General features: G+C 38.7%; 1 protein-coding gene across 11 annotated transcripts in view; it reads left to right on the top strand.

Annotated features, from left to right (window-relative positions):
- Positions 1 to 12374, top strand: part of ATP2B1 (ATPase plasma membrane Ca2+ transporting 1) — a 70234-nt gene that overhangs the window by 14842 nt on the left and 43018 nt on the right. The window lies entirely within an intron of this gene.

Below are 12374 nucleotides of genomic sequence, written 5' to 3' on the forward strand. Positions count from 1 at the left end.
ACAGAAAAGAAGATCCTGTTGCATAGGCGGAAAGTCATTATGCTAACAGGATTACTTTGTTGAATACAACTGTGGGTATAACTTACAGTGCTGTTAAACAGTGCAAAAGAGCCAGGAATTGGGGGAGTTCTCTAATACTACCTGTAATACTAGCTGTACTGTAGTGTAAAACTTCATTATACAGTGGTACCTCAGGTTAAGTACTTAATTCGTTCCGGAGGTCCGTTCTTAACCTGAAACTGTTCTTAACCTGAAGCACCACTTTAGCTAATGGGGCCTCCTGCTGCTGCCGCGCCGCCGGAGCACGATTTCTGTTCTCATCCTGAAGCAAAGTTCCTAACCTGAAGCACTATTTCTGGGTTAGCGGAGTCTGTAACCTGAAGCGTATGTAACCCGAGGTACCACTGTATAATACAAAATTTCATTTTGTTTTATAAAATTCTATAGAATTGATAGAAATAAGACACTTATCTGAGCTCTTTACATTTTCCATGGTCAGAATTTTACTTATCAACCTGTTGGTGTCTCATTGGACATACATCCATAGGTGGATCCTGATTACATCAGTAGCTGCATATCACTGTGAAGAGTAAAACAAGGCCAACCTTCAGCTCTAGTTCAGAGGTCACCTGTTCATAGTGATCACTTAAAATATTTCTTGGAAATTAATTACTAGATGCTTAGATGCTATTATTCTTTCATGCTTCATCGGTTTACAGATGTTGCCTTTCTGTCTCTGACTCTTTTGTGAGTTTAGAACAGTGGTTCCCAACATTTTTTTCTGTGAACCACTTGGAAACTTGCTGAGGGTCTTGGCAGGCCACAATGGGTTTTTCTACCAGCTGCAACAGTTGTAATGCATTGTGTCAGATGCTGTATGATTTTTAATTGTCTTTTAATTGCTTATTTATTTATCTATTTTGTTGTAATACAGTTTTCATGGAATTTAATTATACAATATACAAGTATTGAAAGAAGCAATAGAACACAATTGTAATCAATGCAAATATTTAATTCAAGGGGTGCATATGGAACAGAAATGGGTGGAATTTATTGAGGAATTTGTGTGTAGTGGGATTGGTTGCAAAAGGCAAGACATCTGTGAAGCGGGTGGGAAAGGACTGAAAAGACTTCTACTCAAAGCACTCCAGATGTAATTTCTGTTATCTGCAAAAATCCCTTTAAACTTGTTATTATTTTCCCCTGCCACTTTTCCCTTCTAAACATAATTGCAACTTGGCTCTCTTTCTCCCTACACCTCATCCTGTAGCAGTTCCCATGCCCCACTGAGATCAGTGGTAGATATGCATAAGGTTACAGCCTTAGAAGCTTGAGCTCATGCACTTTTATTCAAAAGTAAGCCTTACTTTTCTGTGGCGATTATAATCTGAGGCCTTTCTTCTTGTGCCGCTTCCATGTGAGGTCTGGAGGGAGGCAACATGAAAACGGGCTTTTTTTCCCAGTGGTTCCCCATTTGTGGAATGCTCTCCCCAGCGATGTTCATCTGGCACCATCATTATATATTTTTAGGAACCAGACGAAAACGTTCCTCTTCAACCAGGCCTTTGGCGGATTAATATTCTGTGACTGCCACATCCTTGGTGCACAGGCACATACTCAGAAGAGGGAGCGGGTGGAAAGGGCTACCGGAACTGATGTCAGTTGCTACTGCAACTAGAGTTGGAGGACTGGGTAAAATATGATTGCTACCTCTCCTCTGCTCTCATCCGGTAACCTTCCACACTTCGAAAATGAAATCAGTTTAGAAGGAAGGGTGAATGTGAGAGAAGGGGAATGTGAATTGTTCCACTAGCCACAGAAGAGTTGGGTTGCAAAACAGGTTCTGCCTCCAACAGCATGCAGTGCAAAGCCTTAGAATGACCGAGGAGCTGTTGCTCCCACAGTTCTTCTCAGTCACAAAGAGGACCAACAGCATGAAGCTCATGGACTATAGTTTGGCAACTATCTTTTAGAACTTTTGAGTCATTTGGTTACTATAGCAACAGAAATGGTGCAGTTAAGGTGCAGTTTACATAAAAGCAATAAAAGTGCAACCATAACAGTCCATAAAATTTCCTGGACTAGCTAAAGTCAAGATGAAGCAAAACTATATATCATATAAAACAGAGCAACGCACAGAACAGAGAAATAACAAATTAAGAGTCAAGATTCACCCCATGAATTACCTGAGGGAAGGCATTTCGGAGGGTATTTCAAAGGCCTTACATCTGACTTTTCTTCATATGGCAGTCTGCCGATAATGAAAAGACTTCTCTGAAAATCTTAAAGATTGACTTGATCTGTATTGGGGGAGGTGGTCTGGCCTAATTAAAACCAAATTTGAAATTAGTATCTTTAATTAAATTGGCAAGCTGTATAACGTAACTGGGTTTAAAGCAGGGTCAAAGTTGTAGAGAGTGGCTTCTGCAATTCTTTTGAGTTTAATTCAAAGGGGAACTTGTAACCTCAGCTTTATAGCCAGATGGGTTTTTTGTAAAACTATTAACTTATAACTATTAGAAAATAAAACATGATGAAGAGATTTCTTTTCATTTTTTTGTTGACTAGATCACAAACCCACTTTATTTTGACATTTCATTCTTACCAATAAGTTTAGAATTGTGTGTGTGTGTGTGTGTGTGTGTGTGTGTATTTGCATGTCACGTATACTGCTGAAATCTACCCACCCTCAAAAGGGCACCAGAGTCGTGGAAAGAGGCGTACATTACACTTATACCGAAAACAGAGACTGAAAAGACTCAGCTTAAGAACTACCGCCCTATATCGTTACTTAATGTGGATTACAAAATTTTTGCAGACATTTTGGCCAAGAGATTGAAAAAAGTATTGATGGAAGAGATCTCCCAGGAAGACACTTGTCTGATAATTTGAGAAATATAATTGATATTTTGGAAAAACTAGAAGTGAATATAAATACTAAAGCAGTTCTGATATTTGTGGATGCGGAGAAAGCCTTTGACAACATCACTTGGAGCTTCATGAAGAAGAACCTACAGGGGATGGGGGTAGGCCAAGGTTTTGAAAATGGTATAGGTGCAATATACTCTGAACAAAAGGCTAAATTAATTGTAAATAATGTGGTGACGGAAGAATTTAAGATAGAAAAAGGGACACGACAGGGGTGCCCAATCTCCCCATTGCTTTTTATATCGGTCCTGGAGGTTCTGCTGAATATGATTAGAAGGGACTGGTTGGTTAAAGGTATACAGGTTGGAGCCAAACAGTACAAACTGAGAGCATTTGCAGATGACTTAGTATTGACGTTACAGGAGCCAGAATCTAGTACTAAAAGGGTTTCAGAACTAATTCAAGAATTTGGTCAACTGGCAGGATTTAAACTGAACAAGTTAAAAACTAAGGTTTTAGAGAAAAATTTAACACTGATTGAAATGAGACAGGCCTGACTGTGGTTAAGAAAGTGAAATACCTGGGGATTAATATGACAGCCAAAAATGGGAACTTATTTAAAGATAATTATGAAAAATGTTGGACGGAAGTGAAAAAAGATTTAGAAATCTGGTCAAATTTGAAGCTTTCACTGTTGGGTCGTATTGCTGTGATAAAAATGAATGTATTGCCTAGAATGCTGTTTTTGTTTCAAACATTGCAAATTGTGGACAAGATGGACTGTTTCAAGAAGTGGCAGAGAGATATTTCTAGATTTGTCTGGCAGGGCAAGAAGCCCAGAATAAAATTTAAGATATTAACTGATGCAAAAGAAAGGGGTGGATTTGCCCTGCCAGACTTTAAACTTTACTATGAATCAGCAGCTTTTTGCTGGTTGAAAGAATGGCTACTTCTTGAAAACACAGACATTTTGGACTTAGAAGGTTTTAACATATCATACCAGTTAGTCCAAATTATATCAATACACATCATAAAGTCCAAATGTTTTCCAAATTAAATTTTTTTTTTGTGGGGGGTACCCATGCTCCTCGATCGTCAGGAATCCAAAGATCCAAATTCGTGTGGCTTTCCTTACTACAATGATGTTTCCAGTCCCATCTTCTCATATTTGTCATTTATTCATTTTCCTTTTCTGTCACCTCCGAGTTTTCTCCACAAGTGGATTAAAAGGAACAGTCTTTTGAGGGGGAGGGTTATCAGGTACTCACATAAAAATAAAATAAAAAAGTCTTTTCCCCCCCTCTCTCGTACCGTCCACATACCAAAATGTCGGCAGTTCTCTGGTTTTATCTCTGTTCCTTTCGTCCTTTGTCCTTCCGTCTCGATCTTCTTCACTCAGTGGTAAATTTATTAGCAGATAAAAGCATTCCTGATTTCTCTTGAAGCATGTGTGTTTATTGGTCCAATTGTTTTCTTCTTTTTAAACATCGCAGCCAGGCTCGCTCCTGAAAGAAGCTGGCAGGGAGCTCCAAGCTTGCCCGAGGGCTTTCCACCTAGTGCCTCTCACCCCCTCCTTCATCCGAACTTGGGGGTGCTTTATGGCAACAGCAGGTGAGGCAGCGTCTTTTCCTTCCCTGAAAAGACGAAGGGAGGCTGATGTACTCCCCATATCAGCCTCTAATTACCTCTTGCAAGCCGGACAAGATGTTATTAGCAGCCATCTTTCAAGGCGCCCCTAGTGGGCCCCCCATTCGCTTCCACATTTTTAAAGGATGAAAATGCTTTAGAAAGCTATGTACTTTTAAGATTTATATCCACTTACTAATAGAAATCTAATCTTTCAAACCTGACTGTGTGCTCACTGTGCAACACAGTGCCCTTAAAACAGTTGCTTTCTGCTCCCTCCCAGATGGACCTTTTTTCTTTCTGAGGATGTTCAAAACACTCAGATGACTTTGATTCTAGTTTCTAGGAGTACATGAAGTCCCATTGGCAGGTGCTGTTCATTTTGCTTAGCATATGTGAAAAAGTTCTATTTTCCCATTTTGTGCAAACTAATTCTGGGAAGGCAGTGTTCCTTTCTCCCCAGTTGAAATACAGACGCACACAATGGCTGAATATTCTTACATATTATTATCACAGAATTTTGCTATTGCCAGCTTTGTCTACAAACACAGCTATCTTGAGCATCCTTTGATGGAAAGGCAGAATACAGATTCATCAAATAAATATATAATGTATGTATGAGCTAAATTGTACACCTTTAGTGAACGTGTGTTGAATGTTGAATTTGGGAATGTCATGGCTTGTACTTTTGTATTACTCTTATAGTGTATTGAGAAGGTTATTGGATGCTGTAAAACAGGCTTCCTCAACCTTGGCCCTCCAGATGTTTTGAGACTACAATTCCCATCATCCCTGACCACTGCTCCTGCTAGCTAGGAATCATGGGAGTTGTAAGCCAAAAACATCTGGAGGGCCGAGGTTGAGGAAGCCTGCTGTCGAGTCTTTTCCTCTAAAATAGTCTGAAGCGTTTGTCTGAACCACTTAGCTTTATTTGAATTTTAACATGTTGCCATTGACATCCTCTAAAAGCTGTTGGGTAGCTACAATTACAACTATGTGATACCTGTGCAGCTGCTCCCTGTTTTAACTATATTAAGCTTTAAAGGAGCGTGCATTACTCAGTTGATTTACAGATGAATGACTTGAAAAGATGCCTGCACTTTGGTATGGCATAGAAATTAACTTTTGTATTTTTGTCAGTTCTTGAATAGCCATGGTAAAATGTTTGATCACTTTAATGTGTTTTTGCTGATTTCAAGGCAATCAGTCAATGTACCTGAGAGTAATTGGTTGTGTTTAGATGACCATATATATCTTGACTTAAATCACTGTGCCCTGGTTTTGGTTTTTCAATATTTGAGCTATTATTTGCATTGCATATGCATGGACTATTTCTTGTGGGAAGGGATATATAATTGTTTGTTATATGTAGTTTTAGATACTGGAAGATAAAGAAGTTAAACAAAAATATTTTTAATTCCAAAGCTGGTAACCATTGCTTTCTGTTTCATGAAATATTGGACATTGTTTGACTGTAGTTGGTTGAACCAGCCCAAATGGTTAATCTGTCAAGTCATTTGTTTGGAATGAGTGGGAACTTGCATGATTAGCTTAATGGAGAATTATTGGGTAAGTCGACATTAAAATTGTATATGTTGCAACAAAAAAGCTGTGCGTAGAAACTACTTGCATTTAAACGGATTTCTCCACCATGCATGTTATTGCTCAGCATAATTTCACAAAAATTGAAGATACTCTGCATCCTGTTTGGAACCAAATTGTAATACATCAATTGCCTGAGAATACCTTTCTAACTAAAGCTTTCCTGCCTACCTACTGCAAGAGTTAACTATCCTAGAGTGTTTGGTAACACAGGTTATAGGATAGTTCACAACATTATAGACTGCATTAGAGTCCCCTAACATCCAGGACTTGAGGGCAGGGAAAATAGAAATGTATAACATCTGCAATGGCTTATATACTGTCAGAATATAACAGAGTATGTACAGTGTATAAAAACTTTTCACAAATATTGATTTCTGTAGAAAAGCTGCATTGTTAAGAATTTCATACAACATATTGAATACAGGCAGGATCTGACAGCTAGAATAGAAAAATATCCAATCAAATATAAAATCAAAATTGTAGGTAACTTAAATCAAGTAATTATTCCTCATTTATGCACATAAAATATCATGCAAGGGAAGTGTGTCCTATTTAAATGTGTTTAAAATACTTCCAAGAATCCTAATAAAAATTTCAAAGTAAAGTGAGTTTGTTTTAATGTAGCATTACATTAAAGAGCACTTTGATTCCCCAGTCGTATTTAAGTCTACCACTTTTGACTTTTCTGGGGAAAACCCCCCTCAAAAAGTTTTAATGTAACATGATATCAGGGCTATATGCAACTAAATTGTTGTATTAATAGGAGAAGCCCATCCACAAGGATTCCTAATAGCAAAGCAGGAATTTCCCCCTTCTGTGCCATCACCAAATCATCTTTGGAGGGTTGGAGGAATTGCCAGAATAGATTTAGGAAATGGAGAGGAGATAACTGCCGCGAAACGAAAATCCTTGTGCTGAAGGAACCGTGACTGTAGAGCTATGTAGAATAGTAATTCAGATAAACATGCTAAATCATATCTGCATCAATTCAGAAAAAATGGTAAACCCACATTGTGATGCCTTGTTGGATTTTAAAGTCTAGTAGTTCAGTTATATTGTTCCAGGACAGGGGCATTTTTGGGTTGTTCATGGGTAAAGGAGTTGCAGAGGTTCTGAGAGGCAATGACAAAACTGGTGCTGGATGAGAAAGCTTATTTGACCCTTATATATGTCAGTATTTATAAATTTCCATCTTTTCAGATGCAGAAATGGAAATATTTTTGTAGCTTGCTTACCTAGCATTTGAGTGTTTTTCAGGCGGTATCAACAACAGTGTTATCACTAAGTTTAGCTTTCAGTAATGTGACTAGTTGAGAGGAGATTACTGTACATTTTCCAAATACTTCTGTTTTATTAACCTTGCTGCTTTGAGCAGAGGCTACACTGGTATTCTTCCTCCAGGGTAATCTTGATTCTGACTAATGTGGGAAAATGTTTTAGCACCATAATAGAAGTGGTATATACCATAAATATATAGAATAAAATTCACTTAGTTGGATTGGAATGATTGCTCTTGGTAGAGGGATATAGTAACAGATGTACAGATGAACAGGGAACAAGATTGTGGGTGACAAAAATACTTCATTTTGGATTCTTCAGGGACTTCCGGGTTGGCGCCATCGCCGAATGGCGGACTCCCTCCGAGCTCCGGAGGGAGTCTGCTCGGCAGGGGCTGGGTCCTACCGCACCGGCGATGCGGGGACCCTTAAAAACCACGGCCACGAGGGTCGTGGACATGGAGACTCGGCTGGCACCGCTAGCGCCCTCCCGACTCGTGAAGGAGCCTTTTTAAAGGCTAAGGATCGGGTGCCGGGGAGAAGCGTGGTGCTTTGAGTCCTCTGCTATCCCTGCCGAGCGCAGCCGCATGCCATCCGGCGGAGAGCGCTGACTTCTTCTATTGAAAATTCGGACTTTTAGACAACAACCCGTGAGTAATTTGGAAACTGGGTTTAAAAGGAGGAAAAAAAGAATTTCTTTTTGAATTGGATACGAGCGGGGGGGGATCCAAAAAGGAAGTCAGTCCCCCCCCCTATTGTAAACCTTTCAAGACAAGGACGGGGCAACCAAGGTCCAAAAAGATTTGTATTGCTGATAAAAACTAAGAATTTCACGATGGGGAATTATAAGAACTGTGCTGGAGGATGAACTGAGGGAGAAGAAACGTACCCCCCCCCCCTGGGAACCGGGGTGATTGAAGAGAGAGCCTGGTGAAAAGAGTCGGAGACTTCGACAGCTGTCAAAGTAGCTGTCAAAGTCGGAAAGCAGAGAGGATTTTATTATGAGAACTTTGCTGGCTAAACTTGTTACAATTTGCTACAATTTGTTAAAACTTGGATACAAAATGGCGAAAATATGGATAACAATCGGACTTTTGGACTAGAGAAGACAAAGTTATAACAATCCCCCTAGAGGAGTTTCGGGACATTACAAAGATGGTCGTAAGTGAAAAAAACACCATTGGAATTTTACAGGACTGGTTATCTTCTGGGAAAGCTGCGAAACGGAAACAATATTTTGTCTACAGGGTGTTCAGCTAAAGGAGACAATAGAATTTTCTATTGAAGAAAGGAAGGGACTGAACGCAAGTTTTTGTTCCTGAATAATAATAATCCCTGCAGACTTACTAAGCTTCTGAATTAGAACGTTTCAGCAGCGGAACAAGAGGAAATTGGACTACAATTTGGAAAGAACAATGGGGGGAGTTTTATTACAGATCTGAAGTTAAGTGTTCTAAAAATGTTTATGAAAGGGAAAAAAAAAAAAAAAAGAAAAGAAAAAACCAGCAAGGAGTTGGGGGAAATAGGTGATTTATGGATTGTAAGAATCCCAGGCGGATAACATGGTTTGGTGGTCAGGGGGAAATTAAACCGGGGACAGGGGGGGAGAACTATAATCCAAAGGCTTATTAACTTCTTTTTTTGAACTAGCTTTGTCTTATCTATTATACTCTTTATTTCTTATTTCTGATACTTTTATTATGTGGGGAGTTTTTATTATTAAAAAAAGGGAAATTGTGGAATGAAAATGGGGTGGGCCTTGGGAAAGAAATTTTTTGTGTTTTATTAAGGGTATTGATGTGGAGTGCAGAAATTTTAAATTCGAATAATGGTTTAACAAATTAAGTTTTTAATTAGAACTGAGAGCTTGTGGAGCCAACAATATGAAAAAGGAATATGGTAGGGGTGGGGGAAGGGGGGAGTCCCAGAAAGCGGATATTTGAAAATAAGGATATATGAAAATATGTAAATTCTTGCTTTCTGTATTTTCTTTTTTTTTTGAAAATTTTAATAAATATTATTTAAAAAAAAAAAACATTTTGGATTCTTCAGGCTTGGTATACTTTTTGAAGCTCTAGTTTGTGATTTTTAGGGCTAGGAACAAGTATGGTTAAAATATTAAAGCTCAGTACAGTGGTGCCCCTCAAGACGAATGCCTCGCAAGACGAAAAACTCGCTAGACGAAAGGGTTTTGCGTTTTTTGAGTCGTTCCGCAAGACGAATTTCCCTATGGGCTTGCTTCGCAAGACGAAACGTCTTGCGAGTTCTTGCGAGTTTGTTTCCTTTTTCTTAAAGCCGCTAAGCCGTTAATAGCCGCTAAGCTGCTAATAGCCGTGCTTCGCAAGACGAAAAAACTGCAAGACGAAGAGACTCGCGGAACGGATTAATTTCGTCTTGCGAGGCACCACTGTATTTGCAATTAAAAGAATGGCAGTATAGTGTACCATATAGACATACAGAATGTAGGCAGCCAGCTAACTACTCTTGTAGCCTAATATGGATTTCAGAATCACTATATGTTACCATTTTTCTACTTTGTTTTTGCTTATCACAATCTTAAGTCTTCTAAAGCATTGCCCATTGGGACAAAAGCAGTAGCCAAAAGTAGTGCTTAAAAAGGCAGCAAAAAACCTGAAGTGCTGGGGCACCGTATTGGTGAGTACTGTCACAGAAAGTACTGCTTACAGGCAAACATCTTGCGCCTCCTTAGATTTTCCAGAAGCCTTGATCTGAGTACCAGCATCTTTGGGAGATAGTCGTGGGATTGAATGCTTGGGTCTGAGAGTTCAATGTTGCCTTCACATAATTAAATTACCTTTAGGCTAGGATTCAGCAATTTTCAGTAGTGACCAAGAATGTAACTGCCCTTGCCCAGTTAAAAAAAAAAAAAAAAAGTTACTTGGGCCTTCCTGGTTTGCTTTCTGAAATGGAAGCAGATTGATTTCAATCTGAAAACCTTCCAAAGTACTATAGGAGTCTAAACGTTACTTGGTGGAAAAATGATTTCTTTATCGAGCACTTTGTAAATACTTACAGGACAATGAAAGATGTACACAAGTTTATTAATTTTAGTAGTGTTGATAATATCACATACCTCATGTCACCTTACTGTCTGCACAAAATAATTTGTTCCATGAAACTGCCATGCTTCAGTAAGAATGATATAAAAGGCACTAAGCGAATGAGAGGTTATATAATTCATTTGGCCAGTGTTTACCAAATTTATTATTAAATTTCTATACTGCTCAGTAGTGGAATCATCAATAGAAATTGATTCATGTTTGGAAGTAATGAATAGGCTCTCATTTTTCTTTTTCTTTTTTGTTGAAGTTGGCTGAAAACACTAATTGTGTTGAGACTGCCCTGTGGCAGTCTTAAATGTTAATAAAACATTGTTTAAACACTTGTTGAGTAAGCAGTTGCATTTAGTAATGCTAGAAAACTAAGAAGAAAGCAAAACTAAGATACTATCTGACGGCTGCAATGTGGTGCTTCACAGATTTGTAAGGACTTTTGAGCTAATTAGATTTAAGCAAAGGCTTTCCTAAGATAATCACTTTGGGAGCCTTCTCTGGAGCCGGGCTGCTGATAATGTGTAGCTGAAGGTCAAACCTTCTACATAGTATTCTCCAAAGATTAAACTGTGGGTTATGAAATGAACTATTAGAATATTTCAATTCCTGAATGTTTCAAAAAATATTTTGCAGCTCAGACACCGGTGGTGGTGGTGGTGGGTGTTAAAAGCTTTTACTTTTCACCTACTTGTGATGGCACATTACTTCTAAAGTCAGCAAAATAGCATGTTGTAGTGGTACAATTCATTTTGGGAACACAAAGTTTGATACCTTTATGTAGGTTTGCAGCATGTTGTCATCAGAATTTGCGATATTGACAAGATGTGAAGCCAGGGTCTATGGATAGCGTCTGGATTCTGGTTAGCCATGAAATATATCTTGATTAAAATGACACTGCTACAAATGAAATTAGTCATTGCTTTTAAGGGGATCTCTTTTATCCCTATGTGGGAAGAGAGACATGATTTTAGAAGGGTAGTGTTAAACTTTAAATATTGTTAACATGCAGAATGCATGAGCTAGTAAGGCATAGAGGCAACTTAAGTATTCTAAGTCCTCATTTCCCACACACAGACGCACACTTCATTTCCCACCTTTGGGGGTTCCAAACTGCTACATCACTAAACGTGCTACAAAGTCAACCTTGAACACCCTTCTCCCATTTATACTTTATTACAATCACCTGGGTTGAACATGGATTCCTTAGAGTCCATCAGCAGAATTGTGTACATACTTCAAGAGATAATTTGTTGGCTCCACAGCTAAAGTAAATTGTCTCCAAAATAATAATTTCAAAGCTCCTCCTGGTGTTTCTTCCATACTACCAACTGCACAGTAAAGGCCAGCACTGTGATATTTGAGCAGAAATTCCTGTCACATATGCAAATAGCTCTCTGTTCTGCATTAGTGTATCACTAAGCAAACCGACTAAAAAGTAAACCTTTTTTGTTTTTTCTTTGACTTATGCTATGCTACAGTGTCAAAAAGAAAACAAATTACTGTTGTGAGTGAAGTAGACTGGGGTACTTTCCAAGAGGTGGATTACTCTCAGCTGGGAACTATGTAAGGCAGCTTAAGTGACATGGTGTGGGCACTACCAACTCTGTGCCACCACTTTTGTCTCTCAAATCCTTCCAGATGAGATGCAGTAATACATTGCTTTAAAACATAATCCTGTTAAAAGGAGTAGTAAACTCCCCTTATACCTTGTCGATAACAATGGGGCATAATACCTAAATGTGCTGCGGAGGAGATCTACCTATCTTTCATAGATGTGTTGCTCACACTTCTTTTTACGCTGCCTTATTACATGGAGACTGTATTTTTAGCTACCATAGCTAATGGTCATTGCTAAACCTCCATGAATACGTCTTACCCTTTTTGAAATAACAATAATAACAATATTTTTTTAAACTCTAAGTTC

The sequence above is a fragment of the Podarcis pityusensis genome (genome assembly GCF_964106645.2).
Source record: "Podarcis pityusensis genome assembly, chromosome: 10".
In the NCBI taxonomy this organism is placed as follows: domain Eukaryota; kingdom Metazoa; phylum Chordata; class Lepidosauria; order Squamata; family Lacertidae; genus Podarcis; species Podarcis pityusensis.